This window comes from Triturus cristatus, chromosome 4_1 (genome assembly GCF_964204655.1).
Source record: "Triturus cristatus chromosome 4_1, aTriCri1.1, whole genome shotgun sequence".
Classification (NCBI taxonomy): domain Eukaryota; kingdom Metazoa; phylum Chordata; class Amphibia; order Caudata; family Salamandridae; genus Triturus; species Triturus cristatus.
The window spans coordinates 276,131,213-276,143,423 of NC_140585.1; the positions used below are offsets into that span (position 1 = coordinate 276,131,213).

A 12,211-nucleotide genomic window follows, 5' to 3' on the forward strand; every position below is an offset into this window, starting at 1 on the left:
TAAAAAGGATGAGCATTATCAATACACCGAGTTTGAAGGGCAATAGATTTTCCAGAATATTGTTGTAGCTGAAAGATTTTTTTTCCTAGTCATTTTTTGACGGGTACAGAGTGTAGCACATCATTACAAATCATATGGCAGGGCAGGTTTCCTTTCTACAACTTTGTATTAATGCATGTTTGGAGGCAGTAACTGGTTTCAACAGCCTCCGTGCCACCAATTTCGAAAAGGACATGCCTACATTCCAATCTCCTTTATGAGTTATAACATACAATGAATCCCTTTAAATGTGGGAAAAAAGAGGAGGAAAAAAACAAGAAGGAAACGAATACCCATCTCCCTTCCCCGCAGACACACATCAATCTAACGTTTGAGAGCGGGGCAGCCTAGAGCGTTGGTGTCTTATGGTTTTGCGCTGTGGGAGCTTGGGTGGCCGGATGTTCATCTCTGACCTGGAGCAGGTAAATAGGGAGTATTTCCACAGGCATCACTTCATTGCCACTGCCCAGATGTGGATTTCTGTTGAGTGTTGAACCTCCTAATATTTATATTAAAATCGCTAATAGATGTGTAAAAGAAGAAAATCTAAATCTTTCAACAGATTTGTGGAAAAAAGTCAGTGAGCTCAGTTCTCCAGAATTTGGGGTGTCTTTCATAGATTCACATGCCTGAATCATTCCCCGTCGTCGGAGTGGGAGTCCCACGGTACATAGAAAAGCAATAATTACGCATATAACAACCAAAAAACCCTGGTAACGTGAACCAGGAAGTAAAGTAGCCTAAGCTACAAGGGAAAAAACTTCCACAGCTATGACTATCACAGTCATTATATCCAGTCCAAACTGCAGCCAATCAGGCGACAGCACCCACCAGAATGTTCTCCTCAGAGGCTCAGGCTCTCAGATTTTCTACCGCACGTCGTGTGAAGGGAGTCTCCCTGAGCTCTGCTCAGTACTTCAAGTTTTTTCTGCTGTTTCTTCAACTTCTAGGATGTCAACTACAAAGAGATCCCTCTTCAGACCTTGTGAGTCCTGCGGGAAGCTTCGACTTTTTTCCTGAAGACCCTCACAAAAAATGCATCTATTGCCTCTATCCTGATCATGAGGTGAAGGAGTGTAAGATTTGCCAGACTTTTCCTTAGAAAACCCTAAGGGATAGGGAAGGACGCCTTTTTCTGTGACTACAGAAGCTCAAGGATAAAGATGCTCCTTTGTCAGAGATAGAAAGTGCCTCTGGATCCTCTATCTCTTCCAGAAAGAGGGTGGCTGAAGAAGAGTTTTCTTCTACTGGGGCGAAGGTGTTATGGAGAGCCCAGTCTGTTAAGGGCTCGGGTCAGTCTTCATCTTCATCTAAGAAGACGTCTCCACCTTCAGGAACCAAGCCCTCTACGCCCCCGAGGAAATCAGGAAAAACTCTACCAGCTAAAAGTTTTCCTGACAGGAATTTACCTCAGGCGAGATTGCCGTCGTCGACGGCTCCGTCGATGGCAGTGGCGTCGACGGTTATTATCGTTGACGCGGTTTCAACGTCGACGATTACATTCTCGTCGCCGAGACCTGCAATGATAATGTCATCAGCTTCGTCGCCGTCGACGCTGGTCTCGGTGAGTGTTAAACCCATCTCGTCGACGAAGGAGGTGTCATCGCTCGTCTCCACTCCGTCGACGGTAAGAAGCAAGGAAGTTGCTCCGTCTACGAAGACTTCCTCGTCGACGACTGCTCCGTCGACGAAGATTGTGGTACTGTCAACAGTTGCCCCGTCGACGAAGAGTGGCTCGTCGACTAAGATTCATGCGTCGACGAAGATGGACTCGTCGACGCCTTCGTCGACTAAGATGCCTCGTCGTCGACGCCTACCATCTCGTCGACGAAGATTGCCTCGTCGACGGCTACCATCTCGTCGACTAACACAACCTCGTCGTCAAATGGCTTCTACGTCAAGATTACCACCGTTGTCGGTTCCGTCGACACGATTGTCACCACCTCCTTTATCTACCTGCATGGATATGCAGGTATGGACTGCGACTCCGGCGTCTGCCGTATCTGATCAAAGGGCAACAGCGACTACGCTTCTTCAGCGCCGAGGATTGTCTTTAGGAGCTATTTCGCCTCTAAAATTGCCGGCGCAACTTTTACAATCGGAGGAGGATGAGGATAACGACTCCGGAGAGGATGAGAGGTTTCGGACTGCAAGGAGTCCTTCGGAGCTTCTCATCAAATATCAAGATGATGATGATGATGATGATGATGACCAGGACGAACATCCCAATACGGAACCACAGCCGACACCTCCTGCACCGGTGCCGTCTGGTCAAATGCCATTGGAACTGCTTGATAATCTGCAGTATATGTTGCAAGATTATTATAGACGTTTCCCTCCTTCGGAAACGGCGGAATCTCTTCCGTTAACACCTAGGCCAAGAGTGCAGTTGTCGTCTTTTCAGTCTCCAAGACCACCTTCTCCGTTGCCATCTCGTCAATTGCAGGTTACTGACGATGAAAGGGAGGAAGGAGAGGTAGATGGTCAATCTAGCATGTCGGAGTGGGATAATTTATCAGGTACAAACTCCTCCAAGTGCTCCGGCTCCGGTGGACTCTCCCCCGGTGGACATTGGGAATTTCCATTTACTTATGGAAAGAGCGACCAAGAGATTCCTGATCCCCATGGAAACAAAGGAGGATGACTGCTTCCTGTATGATTTTAAAGACCAACCAAGGAAGCAGGTTCGGGCAATACCAATCATTGACTTTATTTGGAAGGAGGGATTGAGACTGATGGCTACCCCAAATTCTCTTCCAGCAGTTTTACCACGGCTGGACAAGAAATATAAAGCCCCGAGTAACTCGCCAGCATGCCTTATTGGTCAACCTAAGGCGGACTCAGTTATAGCACAAGCGGCTCAGAGACGGGCTAGAAATCCATCAATGCCCATATCAGCTCCACCTGATAGAGATGGTAGAAGGTTGGACGCAATAGGAAAGAAGGTTTCCACGATGGCAGCAACCACAGTTCGGGCTGCAAATTCCCTGGCGATTTTAGGGAGATACGACCGCCAGATGTGGTCCGACATCTCTCCTTTCCTCGACATGTTATCGGAGCCTTCAAAATCCGAGGCCATAAAGATCTTGCAGGAAGGGGAGTATGCATCAGCGGAGATCATTGATGCAGCAGTGGATGTGGTATCAACTGGGTTCAGGCAGTTGGCAGGAGCTGCAGTGCTGAGGAGGCAGGGTTGGCTAAAGTCAACATCTTTTTGCCAGGAGGTGCAGTCTAAAATCATAGACATGCCATTTGATGGTGAGTCCTTGTTCGGTGCACATGTGGATGAAGCACTACAGGCGATTAAGAAGGATACGGAGACGGCCAGGTCCCTGGGTAGTTTGCAATTTCGAAAGTCTTCCTTCGGTGGAGCCAGAGGACGTGGATCCTTCTTTAGCAGGGGAGGTTATAATCGGCAGCGTTCCTTCCAAACCTCCCAAACTGGCCAAAGATCTCAGAATTATCGCCAGCAATATTACAGACAGCGAAATCAACCATATTCGCAGTCTCGAAGGAAACAGTCCTTTCGTGGACGAGAGTCAAGTAAGAAGCAATGAGTTCTGCCACCTGCCACCATCTCTACCGTTACCACGTACAAAGATTGGAGGTCAAATATCCCACTTCTATTCAAATTGGTCCAAGATTACCACAGACAAGTGGGTAATAGATATAGTATCCAGAGGCCATGCTCTGGAATTCACAAAAATTCCGCCAAATTCTCCTCCCAAGGGCCCACCCCCTGCTCATCTCAAGGAGCTTTTTTCCCAAATAAATTTGATGATTCAAAAAGGAGCAATCGAAAAAGTCCCTCTCCTACAGAAAGGAACGAGCTTTTATTCAAGGTTTTTCCTCATCCGGAAAAAGTCAGGAGAGTGGCGTCCAATTCTCGACCTTCGCGCTCTCAACAAATTTTTAAAGAAAATGTCTTTCCGGATGTTAACGCTCCAAGAAATTCTGCAGTTGCTTTCGATGGGAGAATACATGGCCACCCTCGACCTGCAGGACGCTTATTTTCATGTACCAATCCTACCCAGGCACAGAAAATTTCTACGGTTCAGAGTGGCTGGCAGGGATTTTCAATTCAGAGTCCTCCCATTTGGACTCCGTTCTGCACCCAGAGTCTTCACAAAGGTCATAGCGCCAGTGACTGCGCATCTCCGTCTGCAAGGAGTTCAAATATTCCCGTACCTGGATGACTACCTTATCAAGGCGAGTTCCGCCAAGGTAGCATCCGAGCATGTTCAAAAATGCCTCTTACTCTTCCAGTCCCTGGGTCTGTCAACGAATCTGGAGAAATCACATCTAGCTCCTTCGCAAAGAACGTTCCTAGGAGCGACATTGGACATGGATCTGTCCAAGGCCTTTGTGTCAAAAGAAAGGCAAATCAAGATATGCAACCTTGCGCGCTCACTGCTTTCAAAAGAGTGCGTTTCAGTCCGTGTACACAAATCCTTCCTAGGGATGATTTCTTCTTCCATTCATCTCATTCCCAACTGTCGGTACAGAATGAGACCGTTGCAAGAGGAGCTCAATCTGCAATGGGTTCAGATCACAGGGTCATTCGAGGATATCATTCACATCACCTCACGAATGCGGGACGCCTTTCAATGGTGGGGTCAGATGAACCACTTGAAAGAGGGTTGTCCATTTCTGGTCGAAATGCCTTATTTCACAGTCACCACAGATGCATCCCTCGAGGGTTGGGGAGCGCACCTTCAAGGAATGACAGTCAAAGGCAGGTGGACTCTAGAACAAAGAAAGTGGCATATCAACCTGCTAGAACTGCGAGCCATATTCTTGGCTCTAAAATCCTTCCAAGCCATCATCCGAGGAGCATGCATACTTGTAAGAACAGACAATACAAGTATGCATTACTTGAACAAACAAGGTGGGACGAGGTCAGCCCTCCTATCTCAGCAAGCGCAAGAGATATGGGATTGGGCGATTCGCCACAAGATCAACCTCAAAGCCATTCACGTCCCAGGAATCACGAACGTTCTGGCGGATTCCCTCAGCAGAACCACAACGTCGAATCACGAGTGGGAGCTACACCAACCATTCCTAGACGGGGTATTTCACGAATGGGGGCATCCCGATCTAGACATCTTTGCAACCAGCCAGAACCGCAAATGCCCATTCTTTGCAAGTTGGGCTCCCCACAAGGACTCGCTGGGAAATGCCTTTTCGATGAATTGGTCGCAAATATATGCCTGCGCTTTTCCACCAATCCCGTTGGTTCCACGAGTTCTGCGCAAGATCAAACAACAGCCTTGCCGCATGATTTTAATTGCTCCCAGGTGGCCCCGCCAGTACTGGTTCACAGAACTTCTCCTCCTCTCGGAGGCCGAGCCCATACAGTTTCGACCAATTCCACATCTTCTGACCCTTCAAAAAGGTCAAATTTGTCATCCGGACCCAGCATCGCTGAGATTAGCGGCATGGCTCCTCAACAGTTTGAATTTGCACACCCAGATATCCCTCCAGACTGTCAAGAGGTTTTGGCCAATGCTCGAGCACCCGCAACTGTTAAAACGTACAAAATAAAGTGGAAGAGGTTTTGCATGTGGTGTCAATCCGTTAATCTCCATCCGATCCACGCAAGACCAGAGCAAATTCTGCCTTTCTTTCTTCAGTTGGCGAGGTCAGATCTTTCCCACTCTACTCTGAAGGTGTTCTTGGCTGCAATTTCAAGGTTTCGGCAGGATGGTGTTAACTCTCTCTATTCCAATAGAGTCATCCAACAATTTTTTAAGGGGTTATTTAGGATGTTCCCGCCTATTTGGCGTCCACCTCCTTCTTGGCACCTTAATATAGTACTTTCACAACTAATGCGGCATCCTTTCGAGCCCATCCACAAGGCGGATCTAAAGTTCCTTTCTTGGAAGGTTACTTTATTATTGGCTCTAACTTCAACAAGAAGGGTTAGTGAACTCCAAGCGTTCACTGTTCATCCACCCTTTCTGCAATTCACATTTGAGTCTGTGGTGCTGCGCACTAATCCAAAGTGTATGCCAAAGGTTCCGACGGATTTCCATCTTAATGAACCCATAGTTTTGAAAACATTCTTCCCAAATCCGATAACAGCTGCAGAAAGGGCCTTGCACTCCCTAGACATCAAAAGATGTCTGAAGTTTTACTTACAACGAACAGCATCACTGCGCAAATCGGACCAACTCTTGGTAGCATATGGTAAACCACGCCAAGGCCATTCAGTATCAAAGCCAACCATAGCTCGTTGGATCTCGGCTGCAATTTGTTTATGCCATGATCAAGCTGGAAGACCATTGCAAGCGACCCCAAGAGCACACTGTACGAGAGCAATCTCTTCATCTACAGCTCTTTTTGCCGGTGTGCCTCTTCACCAAATCTGTAAAGCGGCAACATGGTCTAGCTGCCATACGTTTACCAGACACTACTGTTTGGAAGCTGCAAGTGATGCGGATGGATCAGTGGGACAAGCTGTTCTACGCAATCTTTTCAAATAAGGCGAGCCTCTGTTCTCCCTCCTCCACTATGCTTTTATAAGACACCCTTTTCCATACTATTTCTGTCTTGAAATTGTTTTGCATATGTTGAAGCACACATGTATTTCTCTATATTTATACTGTTTCATAATGTATATGTCTATGATACAAAGTGGCGTCTTATGAGCATTAGGTTATGTACTGCTATCTACTCTGATTCAGGCATGTGAATCTATGAAAGACACCCCAAATACTGGAGAAGAACAATAGTTACTTACCTGTAATCTGTGGTTCTCCAGTATTGGTGTCTTTAATAGATTCACCTGCAACCCGCCCACCTCCCCTCAGAGGCTTTTTTAGGCTATTATGTATTGCTTCACTCCTGTGCGAGAAAATCTGAGAGCCTGAGCCTCTGAGGAGAACATTCTGGTGGGTGCTGTCGCCTGATTGGCTGCAGTTTGGACTGGATATAATGACTGTGATAGTCATAGCTGTGGAAGTTTTTTCCCTTGTAGCTTAGGCTACTTTACTTCCTGGTTCAGGTTACCAGGGTTTTTTGGTTGTTATATGCATAATTATTGCTTTTCTATGTACCGTGGGACTCCCACTCCGACGATGGGGAATGATTCAGGCATGTGAATCTATGAAAGACACCAATACTGGAGAACCACAGATTACAGGTAAGTAACTATTGTTCTTTTGCAATGCTTTGAAGTGCTAATTGTTCTAAAATACAGTTGTTCGAGGCATGTGATCTGCAGATCACATGCTTTGCACACTCCTGCCAGCCCGTGTTGGGTCCAGATATTTGCTTGTTGTTTTTCTACGAAGAAGTCTTTCCAGTCACAAGGTAAGGTGACTCCTTCTTTCGGTGATAGTGCGCATGGGCATTGACTCCATTGTTAGATTGGTTTTTTTCTGCTGTCTAATTCGGACGCGAATTTCTGCGCTCCAGTTTAAAACTTTTTTGGGTTCCCCTCGGTGCGCAATCATCTATATGCGTGTTGGTATTGTTTCGTACGCGTATCCCACTTCTCCGCGTATTGCATCAGTTGAAGAAAATTTCAGTTTCGATCGGAAGACTCGTGGAAGGCCGTTTGGCCTAAACGCGTTGGTCCAACTCGCAGTCAATGGAATGGACATCATTCAAATTCTGCACTCTGTGCCAAGCAAAATATCCGCGCACCGACTCTCACAAAGTATGCAACTTGTGCTTATCTCTAGAGCACAACGTACAGAACTGCAACGCGTCCAGATCGTTTCGATCCAAGAAAATGCTCAGCGATCGTCGGGCTTGAGGTCGTGAAATGCAAAGCCAGAACATCAAATACACACTGGACATCTTCAGTGAAGGATCCGAGCAAGAAGAATTCGATGCACAAGGGGCCGAAGAGGAACAGTAAGAGCATCCCTTATCTATTCCTGAATCGGACTCGGAGATGAAAGAGGACATACCACAGGGTCAAGGTCCTGTGAGTACCGAACACCCCTTGCCCCGAAATCCAACTCAAACTAAGCAAAAGGCCTCTGTTCTACCTCCGGGCCAAGGTCGGCACTGAGACAATGTTGTACCTTGAATTTGTGTTGTCTTTGCGTAGCAAGGTCATACATTAAAAGCTTACTCTTGAAGGTTGGCTGTGGTCTACAATATCAAATGACGTCATGAAGGAAAGTTTTCAATTTTATTAAGAACATGGAGGCTGAGATTATGATTCTCTTCCTTCGCTTTATTACAATATGAGCCAAATACCAATGTTAAATGCTACATTTTCCATGAACTACATGGAAAACCGTAGTCCAAAAACAACCGATAGAAGTCCACAACATTCCATGTGGTGATACCCTGTCAGGTGTACTTCTTCTCTCATCCTACAAGGTTATTCTTCTGTAGTTTGCACTCAGACCTGTTTCTGTTCAGACCCTGTTAAAAATAAGATCCTGTTTACACCAATGTTTACAAATTTTTTTAAGACTAGTTATTACATTACAAGCCATATCAGTAAACATTATTACACTTCCTGATATGACAACTATATGATCCAGCTATCCGTACTATAGGAAGCTGACTTTTTATGTAGTGTTGCTAATATTAGAGCAGACCATGCAAAAGGTCCAGCCGATCCTCATGTGGTTTACAGGGCTTACTTAAATAATCCCAAGTGCTCAATTTGTGGTAGTATGGTCGAGCTGTTTAGGCTTTTCAGAGGGGAGTGTAAAGCATTTGTTGCACAAAAACAGTCAATAAATGATGCACACACTCGAAAAGAAATCCAAGACCAATTTATAAAAATGAAATACATTTCTATATAATTTTTGGCACCAAGATCTTTAGAATAACTTTTGGAGATATTGATTTTACGAATAAACAGCAAAAAAAACCAGATAACGGTTTTTGAGGTATGACCCTCGAACGCGGTAATGTTATCCTATGGCAGGAAAAACATACACAGCGAACATATACTTGCAGTTGTAAGTTTGGGGTGCCTTGTTGGACTTGTGGTGCTAGGTGGCCAAGGTCCAAAGAATCACCAGCAGTTTCCAGTTGCCTGCCATGGGGTGTCCAGATGCAGAGATACAGGTTGGGATGGTTGCCTCGAGTGCTACATTGTAGAAGTTAATTGGTACCTGAAAACAAAGCCTGCAAGGAGGGATTTGGGGACATTTGAGTGAACCAAAAAGGTGGCGGAAATCATGAGGGACCCCTATGCCAAGGGGACAGAGCCCCGGGCTGTGGAGCTCTGATGCAAAGTGTCTAGGCTGGCTGGCCACTGGAGGTCGAGGCGTTACGTTTGTCGGTCTGTTTTGCAGAGGAGAGGTTTCAGCAAGCTTTAGATGGTACATAACTGCCCAGTGATCAGACCAAGCAAGAGTAATGGAGGTCGAGACGCAAAGATGAAGGTCATCAGAAAAACCTCTATTAATAAATGTCCTGCAGAATGCCCTGTGCGGTCAATGTGGGCATGGGGGGGGGGTCCTGAGGGAGAAGCCTTAAACTCCTTGTCAACCCAGGGAGTGAAAACCCTGGCTTTTACCTGCTCCTTGAAGATGTCCCAGGCAGGTTTTAGCATGCCCTTCAACATTTATAAGTACTGGAGGGACCTTTGAGTGGAGGAGATGGTTTCCAGAAGGAAATCCTCCTCAGTTTGAATGTGCAGCTCAACCTTAAAGCTCCTGCCATGTGCAGTACCTCATGGTATGAGGTCATGTCAAAAGGGGGTGATGCTTTGGACGGGTAAAACTCTGGGTCAGTGTCAGTTTGGGGGATCTGCCTGGTAGTCATCCCAAGGGTCAGGAGCCTGGAGATCATATGGTGTATCATACGGAAAGTAGGGAGACTCTGGAATGTCCCCACTCCCTGAATGCAAAGAGCCCTGCGGTGAATGTGGGAGAGGGTCCAGAGGCAGCAAAGGGGAGGTAGCAATAGGAGATCATGAAGGAGGAGGAGGTGGCGGATTGGCAGGACCAGGCAGTAATATTTGGAGGAGGTGCTTCTTTCCTGGTGCCAAGGCTTTTTGCACATGGCCTCTGAAGGAGGATTGAGGGTCTCCTCAAAAGTAAGTCTCCTCTTGTGAGGGACGAAGACTTTGGACGGCTGGGAAGGCTTAGCCAGAATCCAGACTATGCCCGGCTGAATATGGATCCTTTGCTGAGTGGCTTTGATGTGTTACTGAAGCTGTTGCAGGATGGGCTGGTCAATCGCCTTTAATGGCCTGGATAGAGCAAAAGAAGGCCTACACCTTGAATGCCCCAAGGTGGAACTTGGCTCCAAAGTTATTGACTTAGATTGAGGCCGGGAGGGTGTCTTCGGATCCAGCGGTTAGAGTAACAAGGAAGTCTGGTCCAGCTTGGTAGTTCAGTGCCCACAATAGCCATGAGACAGTGGCGGGCTAGAGACATCAGATGAGGCATGGGAGCTCGAGGCTGGTGCCTCCGAATGATGGTTGATAGTGGTACTCACTGCGGTCCTCGAGAATGAACGTTGAGCAGGCGGGCGCCCTTCCGCTTCACCATCGGACTCTGAGACGGCATCCTCCTACAATAGCGCCTCTATGATTTCGATGCTAAACTAGCTCGGCTGCTGTAGAGCTTCGCCCTGGCCTACGCCAAAGAGGTCCGGAGTGTCTCTTGTCCCTAAGCTGTGCCATTGCAGCAGAAGCAAACAGTTGCGCCCTTCGATTCCGAAGAGTCTTTTTGCTGCGGAACGCAAGACATGCCGCATAGTATTCCTCTTGATGGTCCAGGGACAGGCACAAGTTACAGACTTTGTGGAAATCTGTCATAGGGTACCTGGCATTGTAATTTGGACAGAAACGAAAAGGAGTCATTTCCTTTTTTTTTTTTTTTTTTTTTTTTTTTTTTAAAGTTTCCAAAACCTTTATTTGCAAGTAGGAGATACACAGGGCCAGCTGCCCACAGTTCACATGACAACGACTGGGCGCCGCCCACACGGGTGAGTCGCCCCACTAATACTTAACACAACCATTTAGCCGACATCCCGGAGGACCGGCGGCGTCTCGGTTGTTCAACTTGGGAGCAATACGTCCTTCAGTGACAGGCCGCTGTGTGCAGACCCGTCGCCGCCTGCCTATGTAAAAGCTTGTAGAAATCGCAGGGAAATCAGGGACTGTCAGCCCGAACTGGCGAGCCCAGCCACACTCCCATGCACTCCACTCGCAGCCCCTCCCCCCACCCCCCCACCCACCCTTCGCACGCACACTGTCCTGTCCGGCCATCCTTCCCTATCTGTGTGTTTCCGTCGGCACGTCCGCCCACTCCTGCCAGGCATCACACTCCGCCCCCATCATACCGTTTCCCGATCCATACCGCACTGTCACTCTTCCCGTTGCCCCCGCACCAGCCACCCTACAGGTCCTGCTACAGTCCTGCACGCCGGACCCCCCGGCCATCGTCCTAGCCATATCGCAAGCCATTGAAAGGAGTCATTTCCTTCACATGGATATTCTCAGCTGTCAAAGTGATGGGAGTCGAAAGAGCAGAGCCCCGAAGTGGAGAATTGGTTGACTGCGAGACAGTCAAAAACAACACAGTCGATGGAGATTGACAAGCAGCTGGATTGTTGAGACAAATGAGGGATGGAGCCGAAGGCCATGCATGAAACGCGTGATGTCAAACCCGAGCTCCCGTGAACACACCTGAACCCAACAGCGAAGGAAAACAATTTAACTTTGGAGCCGATGCTCATGTGTGTTACCTGCGATAGGTGGGCACCACACCTCAGGACTCAAAGAATTCTTTTTACAAAAACAAGTTGCACATGCCCTTGCCCCACACTAGATGGCAGGAGTATGCGTAGCAAGTGTATCTACAGCTACACATGCCACAAACTTTTTTTTTTTTACGAAACAAACATTTATCCAGAAAGGAATTACCAGGTTGAGAGAGTGTTTATTCCACATGGGGTTACCGTCTCGGTTTCTAGGCGCACAAAGAGCATCACCAAAGTGATTTTTTTTTAATCCTAAATTCAGCAATAGCCCAAGGTTATACGTGGTTAATGTCTAAAATCCTATAAGCTCATGACGGAGAAATCAATCACTTATCGCCATTAGAAGAAAGTTCAAAGCTCTCTTCACCAACCATTGCCAGTTGGGAGAGGTGGGTGGTGCAAGAGGCAAGTACTAAGATGTCAAAATGTGGTACACATTTAGCCAAAGGGGAAATGGCATCCAAAGCCTTCTGTCTGGGAA

The 12,211-nt window shown here is 47.2% G+C and overlaps 1 protein-coding gene across 1 annotated transcript in view; it reads left to right on the plus strand.

The window, feature by feature from the left end:
* The window catches only part of TRIM24 (tripartite motif containing 24), an 868,915-nt gene that overhangs the window by 465,292 nt on the left and 391,412 nt on the right, over positions 1-12,211 (plus strand). The window lies entirely within an intron of this gene.